The sequence below is a fragment of the Camelus bactrianus genome, chromosome 33 (assembly GCF_048773025.1).
Source record: "Camelus bactrianus isolate YW-2024 breed Bactrian camel chromosome 33, ASM4877302v1, whole genome shotgun sequence".
Lineage (NCBI taxonomy): Eukaryota > Metazoa > Chordata > Mammalia > Artiodactyla > Camelidae > Camelus > Camelus bactrianus.
This window is the reverse complement of record NC_133571.1, coordinates 21,537,977-21,543,063: the sequence shown is the minus strand read 5'-3', so window position 1 is coordinate 21,543,063 and position 5,087 is coordinate 21,537,977. Positions and strand designations below refer to the sequence as shown.

The 5,087-nt window shown below is 56.9% G+C and overlaps 1 long non-coding RNA gene across 6 annotated transcripts in view; it reads left to right on the top strand.

The window, feature by feature from the left end:
• Positions 1-5,087, top strand: part of LOC105071240 (uncharacterized) — a 95,555-nt gene that overhangs the window by 25,386 nt on the left and 65,082 nt on the right. For 5 of the 6 annotated variants that reach the window (XR_012503851.1, XR_012503854.1, XR_012503852.1 and 2 more), the window contains one exon: positions 2,694-2,810. This is a non-coding gene — a long non-coding RNA (uncharacterized LOC105071240). Of the gene's footprint in view, positions 1-7; positions 690-2,693; positions 2,811-5,087 lie in introns of those variants that run through there. The other variant, XR_012503855.1, reaches the window with a different exon arrangement.

Below are 5,087 nucleotides of genomic sequence, written 5' to 3'. Positions count from 1 at the left end.
GTGAGATGCGGCTTTGTTCCCCACGCTACACCAGTTCCAGAATGCCCTTCCGCCAGCCCCGGGATCCGGTCATTAACTCAGCAACTATTCCCTAAGCACCTTCTAAGTACCAGGAACGCTGCTGTGCACTGGGGAGATCGCAGCGAACAACCGCACGCAAATCCTCCCTCAAGGAGCCGCCATTCTAGGGGCTTCTATCCAGCCGCTTCAGGCCATCTTAGGAGGCCTAGGGGCCCCTCTTAAGGCGTCCCCTTCCGGGTTATATTTAGACGCACTCGCGCGCCCTGCCCGCCGCCTCGCAGCCCCTTCTCGTGCTCACGCACACAGGGGCTCGGATACGCGCTCAGCACGCACACGTGCGCACAGCGCCCCGCCCGCCGCCTGGCAGCCGCCTCTCGTGCTCACGCGCACACACGCGTACGCACACGGGCTCATATACGCGCTCACGCGCACGCCCTGCCGGGCGCGCAGGTGCGGGCGGCGCTCCCTGGCGGGGGAGGAGGGCAGGAGGCCGGCGCGGGGCTCGCCTGCGCTCGCACAGCCGCACTTTGCGCCGATGTGCCGCGCGGGTCCGCCCGGGGCGAGCGCGGGCAGGCGGGGCAGCGTCCCCGCACCGCAGGGGCCTCGCCGGGCTGCCGGCTCCCTTCTCGGCGATTCCGTCCGGGCGGCCGGATGGGAGGAGCGGGCAGGTGCGCAGAGCGCGGGGCTGGGCCAGGCGGGGGGGGGGGACAATGATCAAGCACTTTGGGAACAGCCTCGGCCCTGGGTCTGTGGCCGAAACTTGGGCTCAGGGCCCTGAAACGAGGCCGAGGGCCCGGCCCTCGGGGCTGTGGGTTAGCGCCTCTTCCAGGGCGTTTCAGGCGGCGGTCTGCGCGTTCCCACGGAGCCGCCGCCGCCTCTGCCCCCAAACAGGCTCGGTTCTTGCTGGAGCGCCTCTCAGCTGCGCTCGGATCTGGGGCGGCTCCCTCCCCGCCAGCTTGGTTTCCTTGGGCCAGTCAGTACTTCTGAGCAGTTGCCCTTAGGCCGTTCTCACCTCCCTGTCCTGCCGAGGAGAGAGACGAGAGTGGCTAGGCAGCAGGGGGTCCCCGTCCTTGGTCAGGATCCCTGGCTCGGTTCAGAAAGCCCGGCTACGAAGGGCCCGGTCCATGTGGAGGGTATCCGTTCTGTCCCCAAGCGATCGGGGTAGTCGTGCTTTTGGGGTAGGGGGTGTGGGTGGGGAGAGGCAGGCTTCTCAGGCACCCCCCGTGGATCAGTGTCTGCAGCTGGACAAAGAGAACTCAGGTGAACCTGAGCGGGGAGCCACGGACCCGGCACCTGGGAGAATTTCCCGCATCACCTGTCCGTTGGTGCCGGTTCCTCGGACTCTCCTCACGCAGAGACTTCCCACAGTGACTGTGTTAGACGTGTATTGCCATCCTCGTTTCACGGGAGGAGAGCGACTCTCAGAGGGGTTAAGTGACTTGATAAAGTTCGTGTATAGCTAACGTGGGAGGCGAAATAGGACAAGCCAGACCACCTTCAACTAGCTTTAATTACCAGGAGGAATTCATTCTCCTGGTTCTTGCAAAGCAGGATAAGTTTGGGAATTAGGATGCACTTTCTCTGCTCCAGACTTGCCGCTTTCGCCTCTGCCCTATAAACAGGCCTTCTACCCCCTGGATTTCTCTCAGAGCTTCTCTAACTTGGAATGCTGCCCCCCGTGCGACTCCTACACACCCGTCAGGGCCCAGCTGACAGACCTCTTCCCGCACGAGCCTTTTCTTCTCCCTCAAGCCTTCCTCCATCGCCTTTTACTCTACTCCAGCGCTTACATTCTGTGCCTTAAGCTCTAACCCTGCACTGTACGGCTGCCTCTTATCATTCTCTCATTCATTCACGTTCATCTGTCTTATTCCAACAGACTGACCTCCATAAGGGCAGGGACCATGGCAAAGGGATTTCCCTTTTTTACCCCATGGTTTCCAGCTCGGTGCTAGGCACCAAGTCGCTCTCAGTGTCTTTCGTTTGGCTGATTGACCAGACACATTCTCAATCAGGCCTAATATGGGTCATGAGTTTTTGCTACCAGACTTGAGGGGTGGTACTATTGGGCTTACAGCTATTAATCAGCTAGCAGCAGCTCCCCCTCACTGGGTGGCTTGCCCGCCTGGTTCCTCCGGACTGTCAGGAAAGATTGCACCTGGATTCCCCGGGAAGGAGAGACAGAGCCCCATTGTGTTCTCTGTTCACGCGAAGACACTCAAGGACTGCTCAGCTCAGGGGCTGCTGCTTTAACCGTGCCCATGGTGTGCGGTGATGGAGGGGGCCTCAGTGAAATGCAGACAGCTAGGTACACAATGTGAAAGATCTGGTCTGAAACTGGAAGAGAACGGACAAACAGAAGGTGAATGAAACCCTTTTGGAGGAGTAGTTTTGTGTTTTGTGTTTTGTGTTGAGGGTTTTGAGTTGGTTCAGATCCATCATCTGAAGCCAGGTCTTTTCCCCGTCACCTCAGCATACGTAGTGTTCCTCTCAACCTGGCAGCTTATGACGTGCTTGCACATTCATCACCTCATTTACTCCTCACAAAACTGTGAGAGGGAATAATAGCAATAACAACAATGTTTATGAAATAATCTATTTAATAACCAGTATGTCCTAGGCGCCCTTCTGAGGACTTTACGTTAAGTCATTTGTTCCTTCCCGTTTTACAGGCGCAGAAACAGACACTGAGTGCCAGCAGTGTGTGCTGGTGGGGATGTCCCCAAGGCAGGCGTGAATCCAGATTCTTTAATGATGAGAGCGCCCTGGAAAAGAAGAAGATGCTCCGAGTAAGGAAGCCAACGTTGACCACCTGCTCTGCCTGGTAGTCAGGCAGCTTTGTGAGCTCACCTCTTCTTCACAATAACCTTTAAGCTTTCAGTGATAGTTATTGTTGCAGCTGTCAGGTGGGTGGTTTGTACCCAGAATGGATTTTAAGGATGAAGGAAAAGTTTATGGTTAGAAAAGGGGAACTTTTGAAAGCATGGCAGAGGCACCCCTTCACTGCCCCTTTTTCTCACCTAATCTTCACGATAACCTTTAAAGTTATTGTGTTGTGACCTGCCCCCACATTTGGAGAAACTCAGTCTCACTGGGTCAGCTGGCTGCCACAGGCACCCAGCTACTGTGTGGCTGAGCCAGGATCCAAAGCCAGGTCTGTGGGCTCACATGCCCATGCTCTCCACGCGCTGCGCAGAGTGCCTGGGATGGCTTAGCCTCCTCTGGCTCTTTGTTTCTCCTTGGGGTGGGGGAGGCAACGTTTATTTCACTGGCTGGGCAGGTGAGATCTTTATCGCCCTTAAAAAACAAGTATTAAATCTCTAATTGTATGTGGTACCGAGCAGAGCACTGAACTATTCTGTATACAAAAGTAATTGTCAAGTGCACAGAGTCTCTGCTCTCTGGGAGCAAAGGCTCCCCAATGCGTGAAGGGGGCAGGATGGCCTGAAGAGCAAGGGCCCCAGAGTGCTCCCTCCTTGACAGAGGTGTGTCCCGGCTGACAGGGGGAGGTGGTCCGGGGTGTGGGAGCAAAACGCTCCCAAATCCGTACCCACTTCTGGCCAGTGCCTTTGAGCGGTTAAGACTAGAGGCAGGTGGAGTGGGTTTGAAGCCTTCTTAGTAGCTGTGTAGGCCTGGGCGAGTTCCAGACCCGCTCTAGGCGTCATTGCCCACCTGTGGGATCGGACTGAACCCGAGCCACCCTGTTAAATGAGATACGCTTAGTGTCCTTAGTACAGCGCCCAACATACACTGAGTTCTTAGCCATTGGTAGTTACTGTTACAGCTGTTGGGTAGGTGGTTTGTACCCAGAATGGATTTTAAGGATGGAGGAAAGGTTTGTGGTTAGGAAAGGGGGACTTCTGACTGCATGGCAGAGGTACCCCTTCACTGCCCCGTGGCTTGGTGGCTGTCCCAGGCAGTGAGGCCCTGTGTTTCCTACCCACTCCTCCTGAGATGGTCAGCGGCTTGGCCGTTCTGGAACAGCCCCTCAAATGTCTGTCTCATATTCAGTGACTGGCCTTTGGTTCTTTCTTTCTTTTTTAAACGGAGGTGCTGGGGATTGAACCTAGGACCTCGTGCATGCTAAGCATGTGCTCTGCCACTGAGCTAAACTCACCCCCCAGCCCTGGCCTTTAGTTCTTTGTTCTGGAGAGGTGTGGGGCTCTAGAAGGCAGGAGACACGGGGGAGAGGTGACAGGCAGCACCCCGAGCCCAGGTGAACGGCACACGGTAGGAGTTCGGTACGTGCTGCTGGGCTGGGGTGTCCGGGGCCCCGTCCCCCCAGACCCACCGAGGGGGCTGCCGTCCTGGCAGTACATGCTGCGGAGCTAAGGGCAGAGCCGCAAACCACATCTGGGTGCGGATGGGCTGCACGGCAGGTGGAACGCTCCAAGGTGTGCCTCTCAGCCTGGGAGAGTCCCCGGAACACGCACCCTCTGCTCGCCCGAAGCTGGACGGGGAGTGACCCAGGGCACACGCTGCGGAAACTCAATTTTGTTTCCTCTTGGCCGAGCCCCTGTGCAACACAGACTTCGTGCTTAATGGCCTGGTGGGGGTGCAGGGGGGGATCTGCAGAACTAAGAAGGAAAAGATTAAACTCATAATAAAACCAAACCCAAACATCACCGCCCTCCCTCTCCTTACATACGCCAGCCCTTACATATGCCCGTGAGCTGACTCCCAGCCAGTTCCCCTCCCAGGCAAATAATATTTATTCCAAAAGGCCCTGACACACCGGGCCAGAACTAGACAATGCTTGATTGTTCCTTCCTTCCCCCTGCGGCAAACGACGGACTGGAGAAAAGGGAAAGGAGCAGCAGGCCTCTTTCCCCGTGGGACCGGCTCCGGGAGCTGTCAAAACAAGCCAGATAGGGGCAGGGGAGGGCGGCGGGCCCGGATTAGCGCTGCTGCTGCTCCCCGACCTGCTCGGAAAGTTTCGCTCTTTTACCCAAGTTCCTGGCAGCTGTGGCCACTTAAACGGCTTTTACTTCCATTAAAGAGGAGAGTCATGAAGTCACGGAGCTTAATGAGGCTCTGAAGGGCCTGGTAGTCACTCCTCATTGAAA